This window comes from Amblyomma maculatum, chromosome 5, assembly GCF_055883805.1.
Source record: "Amblyomma maculatum isolate TAMU_Amacu chromosome 5, ASM5588380v1, whole genome shotgun sequence".
Taxonomy (NCBI): Eukaryota; Metazoa; Arthropoda; class Arachnida; order Ixodida; family Ixodidae; genus Amblyomma; species Amblyomma maculatum.
Genome location: NC_139348.1, coordinates 76,637,547 through 76,651,929, shown reverse-complemented (window position 1 = coordinate 76,651,929; position 14,383 = coordinate 76,637,547).

The following is a 14,383-nucleotide window of genomic DNA, read 5'->3' as shown; positions in this document are numbered from 1 at the left end:
CGAGCTGACAAAATGTATTGTCAAATTCGTTCAAGACTCAAGCCATTCCCATTGCGAATTAATAACTCGCTCTCGCCCTACCGTCTGTTTGGATTACCGTCCTGATTACCTGAGTAGGTACAGCGACTGTCCTGGAAAGGAAGTGTTCTCTGGTCCTATCCCCAGATTGGGGTGAATTTTTCTTTAAATACGATGTTTCTGAGTAAGCTGTATAGCTATCCTATCAGCCGTGCGGCTGCGCTTGGCTGAAATGCATGAGAATTACTCCCATATTACAAACATACTCCACCTTGGGGAATTTTGCTGAATATTCGACCAACACAACAAAGTTTAATTACGACTTTCGGGTTGTATATGATAATCTTTTTTAGATCGCCAAACGACAAAAGTTTGTTTGCCGATATTCATTCTTGGGAAGATAAAAAAGTACCATTGCAAAAAAAAAAAAAATATGCACTGGTTGTGGAATTTGACGGATGACGATATTAGCCTGGAAGCAATGGGCCATAATTTCCGAGTGCGCTGTAGAAGTGGGCGGTAGGATAGTTATGAAGAATACCGGTAAACTTTCTAAGGAGACGAAAGATTTGATTACGAAACGCCAACGTATGAAAGCCTCCAACCAAACCCAAGAGACAAGATATAGCTGGCATAGATATCAAAGCTAAACAATAAGCGTAAAGTAGCCGATATAAGGAAGTGTAACATGGAGAAAATTGAGCCCGCTGTAATGAATAGGCGAAGCTTTAAAGCGGTGATGGAAGGAATCTGGCATAGGCCAAAATCAGATGTACCGCGCTGAGGGACAAGATGGGAAATGTCATTATGATTATGGACAAGATTGCCAAACCATTTCAGGAGTTCTAAACTGATCTGTACTGTAGGTAATGTAGTGAGCACAATAATGTGATTGGCAATAAGAAAAAAACAGTCAGACGTTCTGTCAATGATGAAGCAAGCGGTGAAGAAAGATTCATAAACTATAAAAATGTATAAAGAAGCTGGAGAGGTTCAGGTAACTGCAGCTTTGTTGCAGGACGGGGGGGGGGGGGGATATCATGCTTGGCCACCCTGAATACACATTGTCTGCTGTCATTGACGGTACCAATACCATGTAAGAACGCAAGTATTATCCTAATTCAATCAGCTTAATATTTGTTGCGTATAAGGTCTTCACTAAGCTAATCGCTAACAGAATGAGGACAACCTTAGATTTCAATCAATCAAAAGATCAAGCAGGTGTTCGGAAACGGTACTCTACTATCGAACATATCCATACCATCAACCAGGTGATAGAAAAATGCTCGGAATATAACCAGCCATTATACATAGCATTCATTGATTACGAAAAAGCATTTGACTCAGTTGAAACTTCAGTGGTGATTCAGGCATTGCGAAATCAGGGCGCAGACGAGCCGTATGTGAAAGTGCTGGAAGACATATTGACTGCAGCTACAACAGCTCTGCATAAAGAAGCTAACAAAATTTTAAAAAGAAAGCTGTTAGGCAAGGAGACACGATATCCCCAGTATTATTAGCAGCTTACTTACAGGAACTAAGAGACTTGGAATGGAAGAAGTTAGAGATACCGGTAGGGGGAGCATACCTCAATATTTTGCGATTAGCTTCTTGCATTGTCTTGGTAAGTAACTGAGGGAATGAACTTCAAAGAATGACTGCTGTCCTAGACAATAAAAGCAGAAAGGTATACTTTAAAAAAATATACAGAAGAATATGGTAGTGCCCAACAGCCTCGTGAAGGGACAGCAGTTTACGCTAGGTAGAGAAGCAGTAGAAGTCGTAGGCGAATATGCCTACTTAGACCAGGTAGTAACAGCAGATCCTGAGGAGAATAAGATTGTGATGGAGCGCATTTGGCAAGAACTCGAAAATTTTGGCCAGCAGCTTACCTGTATCGCTCAAGAGGAATGTCTACAACAGTTGCATCTTACCTGTACTCACGTATGGGGCAGAAAAATGGAGGCTAACAAAAAGGGTCCTACTTAAGTTGACAACGCACGGGGCTATGGAACCAATAGGAAACGCGCAGATTTGGTCAGGGGAATACGTCAAGTTACTGACATTCTAGTGGAAATCAAGAAGAAGAAATGGATAATAGACAAGACATGTATTCCGAAGAGAGGATGACATATGGTCGATTAGGGTAAAAACTGGATTCTGATTAAAGGAGAGCGCAGCAGGGGCGGCAGAATGTAAAGTGGGCGGATGAGGTTACCAAGTTCACAGAGGTCAAGGTCAAGCACAGGACCGGGTTAATGTTCGGAATATGGGGGAGTCTTTCGCCCTGCTATGGGTATAATTCAACTGATGATGATGATGTGGAATTTACTTCCTTGTCAGATATTCGCGGATATGACATTATGCTGAAGGCAAAACATTGTTCAGATAAATGTACACTTGGTAGAGTAAGAAAACAAATCTTGGGCCCGTAGACGGAGCATATTGTGATTGGTAAAGTAGATTGAACATTGATATCTTGGGTATCAGCGAGCTCAAGTGGACCGGAATGGGAGAATTTAACTCCGGCGACCATTATGTCTTTTATTGTGGGCACGAATCCGAGAGAAGGAATGGGGTCGCTCTCATAGTAAACAGAAGAATAGGCAGCGCAGTGCTAGGGTACAACCCTAAAAACGACCGAATGATTTCACTTCGGATCCGAGGTCACCCTTTCAACATAACAGTTATTCAAGTCTATGCACCGACCACTACTGCTAAAGAAGCTGATGTTGAGAGATTTTATGCGGACCTACAATGCCTTTTAGACCGCACCCCATCATCAGACGTCTTTTTTCTCATAGGAGACTGGAATGCTAAGGTCGGGAGTGAAGAAATATCCGAAATTATAGGCAAGTTCGGTCTTGGCGAGCCAAATGAAGCTGGGCAGAGGCTAGTAGAGTATTGTCGAGGAAACAACCTGACCATAGCGAATACTCATTTCAACAGCACAAGAGGCACCTGTACACATGGACGTCACCGGACGGTCTGTACAGGAATCAGATCGATTATATTATTTGCCGGCAGAGATGAAGAAGCGCTATACAAGCAGTAAAAACAAGGCCTGGGGCCGATTGTGGCACCGATCATCAGCGTCTTCTTGCCAAATTTAAGCTTCGATTGAGGAAAACGCAGAAAACTAGAAGGCCTTTCAGGTATGATATGGATCAAATTCCAATAGAATATGCTGTGGACGTGAGGAATCGATTTCAAGAATTAGATCTAGAACACAAAGAGCCCGGAGAGATGTGGACTGATGTTCGTGATATAATACAAGAAGTTGCTACTAAGGTAGTTCCAAAGCAAAAGAAATGCAAAAAAGCAAACTGGTTATCTGAAGAGGCTTTGCAAATAGCTGAGGAAAGGAGGATGGCAAAAGGTATGGGGGAAAGAGAAAGATACAAGGTTCTCAATGCGGATTTTCAGAAAATAACAAGGAGAGATAGGTATGCCTTCCTGAACATACAGTGCCAAACAGTTGAGGACAACAGCCAATTAAGGAACACAAGAGCTCTGTATAAGACAATCAAAGATATCAAAGGAAGCTTCTGTGCTAAGCTTGGCGTGATAAAGGACAAACGAGGCAAGGACCTCATTGAAGCCTCAGAGATAAAGAAGAGGTGGCAGGAATAGACAGAAGAACTGTACAAGAAAGACCCGAATGTGCAAACCCAACATAAGACGGTTGGGATTACTGATCTCGAGCAGGGAATCCTGAAGAGTGAAGTTGAATGGGCCTTAGCCAGCCTTGCTAAGAAAAAAGCTAGCGGAATTGATGGCATTCCAGCTGAGTTGCTTCAAAACCTCAACCATGACGCTGTTAACATTCTGCATACATTATGTCAGAAGATTTGGACAACCCTGCAGTGGCCACAGGATTGGAAGAGGTCAGTTTACATCCCCATTCCAAAGAAAGGCAGTGCCAAAGATTATTCCAACTACCGCACGATTGCGCTTATTTCGCACGCTAGCAAAGCGATGTTGAAAATCCTCCAAGGTAGGCTGCAGCAGTATGTGGATCGGGAGCTTCCGGACGTGCAAGCTGGGTTTCGCAAGGACAGAGGAACTAGAGACCAATTTGCCAACCTTCGCTGGATCATGGAAAAAGCAAGAGAGTTCCAGAAACCCATCTACTTCTGCTTTATTGATTATGCGAAAGCGTTTGACTGCGTAGATCACAGCAGATTGTGGCAAGTTTTCCAAGAGATGGGAGTTCCAATTCACCTCATCTGTCTCCTCAGGAACGTGTATGAAGGACAAGAGGCTTAGTCAGAACTGGGCATGGTTTTACTGATTGGTTTCCAATTGAGAAAGGAGTGAGGCAAGGCTGCATACTGTCGCCCTGCCTATTTAACCTATATGCAGAGGGCATCATGAGGAAGGCCGCTCTGGACGAGTCTTCAGGTGGAGTGAAGATTGCTGGAAAACGTATCAACAACCTTAGATATGCGGATGATACCACTTTAATGGCAGAAAGTGAAGTGGAACTCAAGAGACTTCTGATGCGCGTACAAGAACAGAGTGAGAAGTTTGGGCTTAAACTGAACATTAAAAAGACAAAGATCATAGCGTCTTGCCCTTTCAAGTCCTGGATCATCAATGGACTAGAAGTGGAAGCTGTGACAGATTTTCTCTTCTTGGGCTCCAAGACAACCTCGGAAGGAGACTGCAGCCATGAAATTAGGAGACGCCTGCTTCTGGGAAAGAGAGCAATGGTTAGCCTTGACCGCCTAGTAAAGAGCAGAGACATTAGTCTGCCAACCAAGATCCGTATAACTCGTGCTATGGTCTTTCCAGTTGTGATGTAGGGATGCGAGAGTTATACTGTGAAAAAGGCTGACCGCCGAAGAATTGACGCGTTTGAATTGTGGTGCTGGCGAAGACTCTTGAGAGTTCCTTTGACTGCCAGAAGATCAAATCAGTCGATATTGTCGACCATAAACCCTGACTGCTCATTGGAGTGTCAAATTCTAAAGTTAAAGCTCAGCTACTTTGGTCATCTGATGAGAAGAGAGGAGTCGCTGGAGAAATATTTGATGTTGGCAAAGCTTGAGGTTCGCCGGAGAAGGGGTAGGCAGCGAACGCGATGGTTAAATGGCATCCTCAAGGCACTGCAGATGAAGTTAGTGATGTTAGGAAGATAGTGATAGACCGGAAAGCGTGGCGTGACATGGTCCATAGGGTCACGAAGAGTCGGACACGACTGAACGACTGAACTGAACTGAATGTAGTTTAAAATGTACTACATTTAAGTATATAAAGGACATAAGGGACAACAATAAGTTCCCTTCAGGACCCCTACTGTGGGAAATGAAGTTGTACCAATCCAAAAGAACCCTCGCTACAGTATCTTAGTAATCCACACAGGCCAATTGTTTCGTTTTGAGATTTTAAGCTTGTTTTGAGCGTGAACAAATAGAAATCTTATTTTATTTCAAAATTACAGTTAAAAAACTACGAAAGTATATGCTGAGTTGGTAAGTTTTGTGTCCTACGGGGTTTCAAGTTTCTGCTTTCACTGTGTGCAAAGAGCATTTGTACAAATAAGTAGCAACGACACAATAATGACCAATCAACAATAATCGGATTTCATGAAGCATACAAAACATCTTTTTGAAGCAAGTTTTCAGACCCTTTTATTTGCATCAGCTAAAACGTAAAATCTTTTTCATGCAATGCTCAATTGTTCGTCAACTAAATTGCTTCTTAAAGGCTGCGTACAAGGAATGCTTCCATCGTACAGTCATTAGGGGCGTAGGATAAATAGTTATTGCTAGGCCCATTTTCAGCTGTATTTATGGAAGAAAATATTACAAGCCTATCTGACCAATTGACGAAATTTCATTGCTGTACACGCTTAGGCAGGGGCCTTTTTTGATTCTAAGTAACAAAGTGAACTCAAGTAATAACTTGGTAAATTGTGCAGATACAAGCACATTTTTTATCCAAAAATGCTTATGAGATAATGCCGGGATGGCAAGAATTTTTTTTTATAATTTAATTACTCCTGTCCTGTACGCTTCAATACCACAATGTAAAAAAACTGCTTTCCTTATGCTCTTAAGACATATGCTGTACAATCATAAAAATTATTTAGCCTCTTTATATGTGGCACTCATGCAATTATCTCTGAATAGTTCCGGACATTATGCATTTGTATTATGACAAAAAACATGATATCAGTGTTGCCAATCTCTGAAAAGAGAGAGCTAGCACGACCATATAAAGAATTTCGTTAAATGTGGATGCATTATTATGCGTTTTATGGCGGAACGTAACGATAAAATTATATGCTGGCTAAACAATTTTGAAGCAAGAGCAGGTATACTAATTGTAGACAAATGTTCCATTAAAAGGTTTTTTTTAAAAAAACGAAATGCGATTCCAAAAACTGTTTCAAAGCTTTCACACAATAATCTATTGTTTTTATATGAGTTCATATGCCAGATCTGCGCTTACAAAAAAAAAATGGCTTGCATCGCATAACGTGATCTACTCTCTTAATTATACTAAAGCTGCGTTCCTTCCTACATCAGGATTTAGTATTGCCACCTTAAGCTATCGTTGAGTGGGATAAAAACCCAAGCTGCAGCGGACACCACTGACATCAATCACAGTGTCAATATTTCACCGAATTCAGCCCTGACAAAACTGCACTTATCGGCACATGTTTCAACGGCGCATCTGTTCGTGTGGAGAATGCCTAAAAAGCGCGGAAATCGAGGGGAATGTCCTCCTCTCCTTATAAGATGAGGTTTATATGCAGCGGGTGGCTGCCAGGAATACTGCTGGTACTAATAATATCGGTGGGGAGGTCGTTTCTTCCTTATGACCATTATTTCCCCTTTCTGAACTGTGAGGATGTACAAGCCGATGTCCATCCCCTCCCAAAAGGATTAGTCTTCTAGAGATCTGATCTGGTAATGTGCTTCCATCCTCTTTGATTCCTGCTTCTGTGATCTCTTTCATTCTGTGAGTGAATAAAATGTTTTCATGGTTAGTCTACGGCTCGTTTTTTGCGGCGCGACGGGCCACTAGGCCTAGTCTAGCCTTGGGGCATGCGAGTACATTGCACACGTTCTTTATAAGTACCAGGGTTTTGAAGTCATTTCGCCTAAAAAAATGTATTTATGTCGTAGTTAAAATTTCGAGTTTTTCTGCCTTGAATTAATCTTCAAAATTTCTTGAACTAAGTACTCATAGTTTTTGCTTACAGTTAATCCGTAGCTTAATATGTGAACGTAGTTGATGCTAATTGATAGTGGCTATTCTGGCATTGCATTCGTCCTTACTTGCGTACACTGCCCAATAGTAGATCCGAACTTAGATTCCTTTAATCGTGTCTGCTCTAGCGACATCGCCACTGGAAGTGCACTTCAGCAGCTATTTAAATCATTTTTGCAACCATCCTAGTTTATTAACACACATTAGCGGACAATACTTCACTGAAGGTGATAAACAAAATATATTTTGTAACGAAATTTACATTGCTTTTTAAGCACATCTTTATCTTGCAGTGAGGTTTTGTTTGCTCACTGCAAGGTTTTGTTATCTTTGCAAAAATGAAGTGAAAGTTTTCTCATACAGCTTGGGTGACGCAGCGGCCATGTCCGGGCATTGTTCTTGGTCCTGCGCCTGCTCCGTAAGAGGCAAGGAAAAATGGGCTGCGAATGGCGAACCCGAAACCACGGAAGTGGTGACATTTTAAACTCTCACAGAAAACAAGTAAAAGTAATAACTTAAACTTGCGAAAGGTATTCGGTTATAAAAGATACGTATGGGCACCACTGCCGCGGGGATTATTAGTAAAGTATATGCTCTTACTTGTCCGAAAATCAAAATATTAATCTTGTATGCTCTCTACATAACGCGTTTAAATATATTACAGCTACAGTATTAGCTTCTCCAGTTGTCTCTTTGTAAACAGCTGAGTTATGCAGCTGCAATTTCAAATATTTTGCACAAAATGTGCACACATCATTCTATTTATAATTCATTTAAGTTCTCGTAAAGTGTGTCACTAGCTTGCCTTCGCAGAGTATGCTAAGGGAATGTGAATGCGACAATCATCGTATTGCGTCGGCATGAATAAGAAGGTAATTTTACATAGTTTTGTATCCAATGTAATGATAGTATGACCAGATCAATGCGAATCTCCAAAATTGAAATAGCACCTTCACAATACTGCCTCCTTTACGCTCCTAAAATTTCACTTCGTAACATTTGGATTAAATATGATGTATTCTCTTATTCGAATATGGAAATCTGAGTAGAGACTTCTTAATTATAGGCAACAACTAACATCTGGCAGCCTGGGCTCCCAAGATTTCAATTGGTTTGAATTTGGCAAAACCTGACGTCTAACTTAATTTTAATACTTGGAGCTCTATAGTGAGCTGCAATTTTAGTTTGGCCACCACCAAAATTGGCCTAAAATTGGCCAAAAGTAACCCTACATTTTGACTTCGTTTGAGTGTAGCAATATTAGTATCAAGAGGAACTTCGAATTTAAATTGCTCCCTCTCTCATCCGTGTGGCCACTTTGCCTTCAAAATTTGAACGCATACTTATTTCACAAACGAAGAAATGCAGAGGTCATTACGGTGCTTTAAACTGAACATGCAATTTTTCGCGTTTCTGCTCATAAACTGACTTGACTACGACCCTGTAAAAATATTTTACTTTACATCAAAGAGAGTAACGCTTATGCTTTTAAGGCTTTTAAGAGCTGATGAACCTTTTATGCAATGTTTTTCGGGTTTTGGTTTAGACTAAGTGTTTTTCACGGCTCCTGTATTTGACGTAGCCTTCTAGTGCTGAAGCGCGTTTTTGGGCATATTGTTTTCAGTTTTTGTTGCGACTAGGCGTTTGTTACGGTGTTCCTTTTGTCGAGGCCTTCATGTGCTAAAGCATGGTTTGTGCGGTGATGTTTTCTGAATTTTGAATTCAATCTTGTCGTCCAGAAATGTCTGATGTTATCTTGGCTTGGCCATGTTGTTTTCTTGATTGTTCAGCAGAGTTCGATTACATATGTGATTGTGGGCCGGCCCAGAGTTGGCGTCATGTATGTCTTTTTATGGTTTAGTATCTTTCTTGCTGATTTCGGAAATATAGTGTTTATCTTGTGTTCACGTGGATGGTAAATTATTTTGCACACAGCAGAGAGCGCTTAAATACGCCTTGCATTTCTTTGAAGAATAAAATTGACAGTCTGGGCTTCTAATTGTCGTATGTGTTTTTTCCTGTTGTCCTATTTTTTCGCACAGTTAACCCAATTTCACTATAAACCAACCAGCCCGGCAAATCTTGTTGACGACGATGTTGCCGTCGTGCGTAGCGGCGGTGTGACTGATATCTGGGCGCAATGGCGTTGCTGTCATTCATCCTCGGCGGCGGATGATTTGTGCTATTTCACCGTGTAGGAACCTCACCTCTAAAGGCTGCTATCTTTAGTTTGCCCCACATGGGCTAGGAGACCTTCCTTGGACGTAAGTGCGGTATGATATGAACAGTAAAGGTCCTAAAATAGATCCTTGAGGAACACCTTGGTTAATAGCTTTAGCTAGAGAGGTAGTTTCATTAATACTGATTATATGTTTAAGATCTTGTAAGTAGCTTTTCAGAAGTAGCGATACAGGGCCTACTATGCCATACCATTCTAGTTGATTTAGCAAAATAATATAGGTTAATCAAATCAAACGCGTTTGTGAAATCTCAAAACACAGAACCAACAAATTCATCATTGTCATTGACATGCTTTATAAATTCAAAGAGATGAGAACCAAGTTATTTCAGCTGCCGGTCCTAAAGCAAAGTGACCGGAGGTAATAACATTAAATTTATTTTGATAATTGTCTAAGCGACTGATTGTTAATTCCTCAGGCAAATTACTGAGATGGTAATATAGTATAGGACGATAGTTAGATAATATTTGTTTGTCATCGTTTTTGAAGACCGGAATGATTTTCGCCGTTTAAAGGCAAGCAGGAAAAACGCCATTCTTTAAGATGAGGTTAATAATATGACAAAGCAGTTTAGAAACCAGATTAGCAACAAGTTTCAGTTGCCGTGAGGATATGTTATCAAATCCAGGACTAGTGCCCTTGAGGCTATTAATAATCAACTCGATTTCACAAAAGGACACAGGAAAAAGGAAAGAAGATTGATTAGTGCGTTTCAAATCTAGCTCTGGAGGAAGTGGAATTCTGTTATGTGGCTCAGAAAAGAAGTCACTGAAAGCATTCATGATGTCAAATGGCTTAGTGTAGATAGTACCATTGAAATTGATTTAAGTAGGAGAATCGTTAGCGCAAGGAAAATTGAAGAATTCGCTCAGCAGTCTTCATTGCGTGTTCATAATAAGAACTTTTCGCGTGATTCAGAAAGTTGTCCAGGACAATGGAGTAATTTTTTGTAGCGGGCAGCTAACGAAGCTTTAAAATTCTGCTTCTTCGTTTTTCTGTACAGATTTTCGTTTCTACGCATACGTACGTCATTAACGATTAGTAAGCCATGGAATATAGGGAAATTTGAAATTCTTACTTTATTACACTATTGTTGTAATCTTACATATGCAATCGGAAACAAGTTTACAAAACACTCTATTGTTCCTTAAGGATTGCTGGACAATAGGTACGGAGACTAATCTGTGTTACTGATAGCGTTAACAAAATCTTTGCTGTTGAATCTGGAAATGTAGAAAATTGACCGTGGTGAGGGGATGGTTTGCTGTCCGTAACGAAAATAAGAAAATGATCCATAATGTCAAGTTCAGTGATCCCTGAGTGAGGTGAGGGTAATATATTTGTTAGGTCATGGTCGAACAAAGAAGATTCACTGGAAGTGCTCCTCGTTAGAGCATTGAATATAGATTCGTAGCCGAACTACCGAAGCAATCGGTATAGGAAACAACGTTAGGGTTCTCTGTATCAAAAAGATTAATATTAGTCTCATGAAGAATTACAACATTTTTGTTTTCGAAACTTAGCTTATTTATTGTGGTGCCTAATGCTAACAGAAACTCTGGGAATAATGAAGACGGTGAGCTGTAAATGCAGCCGAGTACCAACTTTCGAGAGTTCGTGTAGAAGAAAGAATGAATAAAAGATTAAAAAAAAGTGCCGGTATTGCCAGCATAAGCCCATGAAGTGGCGTAGTTCTTCGACTTTGAAAGGTTTAAGAATTCTAGGGATGGTGCAATGTTTTGCAGCTTAGAGAAGCGCCCCAGCTTTTGGGACGATGTAGCCCACATACAGAGTTGATTAGTGGTAGAGCAGCATTTCCTTAAGTTTCCCAAGACACACAAAGTGGGCTATGACGTGGGGGCCGCGTTGGGCCCATGAGGGCAGCCCACGGGCGCCATGCGGGATTTGCAACACGTACCCAGAGGGGCCCCGCGTGGGCTGCCCAATTTCGCCGTGATCGGTCCCAAACTGTATCCGTATGGGCAGCCTAAATAGGGCTGCCCGCATTCAGCCCAGGTAGACGAATGTGGGCAGCACACAGAACCATTATTGTATCCCCACTTCTGTGCAGGCAGTGACATCCCATTGATCAATTAAGGTTTTAATTTTTAAGTCGATTAATCCCTCCAATACCTGAATTGTACAGGCGCGGGTTTTGCGAAAGCCAGTCCGTTTCGGGCTGACCCACGTGCTGCCCTCATGGGTTGAATCTGGCGATTTCAGGGCTGCCCAAGTTCCAATAATCAAGTGTGGAACATTAAGCACTACTTTTTTTGCTTGTATGTGACACTCAGTAACATGAGAGAAATTTATTCCCAACACTACAATAATGTTGGTCTGAATATTTATTTCGGCGCTGTGTGCAGAATAGTAATGCCGTAGGAAACATTTCGAGGTCGTTCAGTACATACTCGTAAAGCGGAACAGTTACTGTTGCATATTTTCTGTCGATACTGCATAATTAACGTTGTTTTTAGAGTAAACAAAGATACTCTTTATTCATTGCACAGATATGCTTAGGACAGTTATGTGAAACCTCCAGAAGATGCAATTAGTGGCCAGTATAACATGATATACATAAATAAAATGGTGCCCTAAATATAGGGTGGACACGTTTCACAGCGGTAAGCCCGCCTACAGCCAATTTGGGGCCCACTGCGGCCTTTCATGGGCCGCCACAATTGGGCTGATCCTATTTTTACCGTATGGACTACGAATATATGTTGCATTTTCCCGCAAGTACTCCAAGAAATACCCGTGTGGTCAGCGTGGAGGTGTGCTGGCTTTTCAGCCCGGCCTCAAAGCATGCGGGACCTATTCGGTTTTTGCGTGGGCAGCCCCAATCGGACTAGCCCGTCTTCTACTTGCGTTAGGCCCACATTTGCATCGCATCTGCCCTAAGTTGCCCCGAAAGAGACCGATGCGGGCAGAAACAGGAAGGAGTACTTGCCTGCCCCGCTAACGGCTATGCGGAAATTATCTAGGTTTTTGTTGGGCAGCCCAGGAATTTCAGCATGAATTCCACATTTTCGTCTGACCTTCCCTCAAGTACCCCTCAAGGGTCCTATATAGGCAATGTGCAGGCATACCCGTATTTAGTCCCGCCGCGGTCCATGCGGGACCTATTCGGCTTTTGAGTGGGCAGCCCCAATTAGATTAGCCCAGGCTTTTCCTACACAGAGCCCAAATTTTATTTGCATCGGCCCTAAAATTTTCCAAGCGGGACCCTTGAGGGCCAGATGTGGGAATATGGAATCAGTTAGCCCTTTCCACGCCTATATGATGCCCAAATGAAAAAAGCAGGGGCAAGCCCACTTTGGGCTTGTCCGCTTGATCCCTAAAGGGGGCCCTCATGGGTGTTATTGTGGTTACCCAAGCCCACCTGGCCCATACGGGCCCTAGGTGGGCCACGTAATGTGTGATACTTGCTTATTTGAAGTCCCGCGTAAGCCAGGCAAGCCAGGAAGCGTTCGTGGCGATGATAATTAGTAGGAAAGTCTTTACAAAGCACCACATCATCGAAGTACCATATACAGGCCGGCCACTGCGGTGCACTAAAATATTGTTTATAATACGCTCGAAATTCGCAGGCACGTTGTAAAACCCAAATGACATCACGGTTATCTTATATGAGCCGCCTGGTGTGACGAAGGCCGTCTTCTGGGGGTTAGGTTTAATCTCTGGCACATGCGGAATACAGATCCTAGTTCCAAAGTGGAGAAACATTCCTCTAGTTTAATGCGTCATCACTTGGCCGAAGTGGGTACAAATATTTTTGTTCGTTCTTGGTAATTCTACGGCAATGTGCTCAATAGCTCATGGTTGCATCTTTTTTTTTCGACGAGAACTATTGAATAGTTCCGCAAGCCGTGACAAGGCTAGATAAACGCGCGGTGAAGCATGGTGGCGACGTGAATATTTATCACTTGACTCATCGTAGATGAAAGGGGTGTAGACGCTGTGTAGGGGGGGGGGGGGGGGAGGTATGCGCATTGGTTTCCATATTGTGAATTACAGTAGTTCGACTTAACAATGTCTGTGGGAAGTGAAATCACCAACCAAAACGACACAGCAGGCCGATGGAGAGCAGGTCACCGGAGTCAGGCTGAGGCGATGCTGCAGCATGAGTGGTGAATGCGTCGATTTGGAGAGAAAACTTGTCGTCAGAAACGGCGTGAGTTGAGGCGTGGTCGAATGGTTCAACACAGGTGCAGCATTCACCACGCAGTAAGGCACACGATCAAGAAAATGGGTTCGAATTTTAAATCATTCCTCGGCTACTGAAGATCGGTAGAACAGCGAAAGGGAGGAAAAGGTTATTGCAACGGACGCTAGCATGCATCGGAGTGAAAAGAAATGTGCCGTCAATGGTAGAAGGATTGGACATGAGACTAAAAAGCACCGAACGAAAACGGCGGGATTTGGATGCCTTCAGCGGCGGGCAGTCTGGGAAGCGAAGAGCAGTACGAAGGTGGGTGACAAATTGGAAACACTGTGATAGCGGCACGAGCACAATTACATCTCGGTGGGTAGACTATAGTGGGAGTCTAAAACACATATTGACAGCAGCGCAGAACAGACTCATTGACATAAAAAACGCGATTAGGCACGCAGCGACAGGGTCGATTCGGTGCTACGTAACGATGCAGAAGGAAACGGGAGAGGCGAGAATAGTGACTTTCTTAAGCTGCTGACAGAGGGCTTAACTGACACAGCGGTTCCTGTGTCGACGAGTGCGAAAATGGCAGAACCATTAACATCTACAGGAAGCAAGCTTGCAGAAGAAACACAGAACGTTGTAGTTCGACAGAAACACAGGGCCTTGGATATTTGTGTGAGTCGAAGGACAATAGCAGAAATAAATCGGTGGTGCTGCGAAGGTAACCCGCGTGGGATATAAC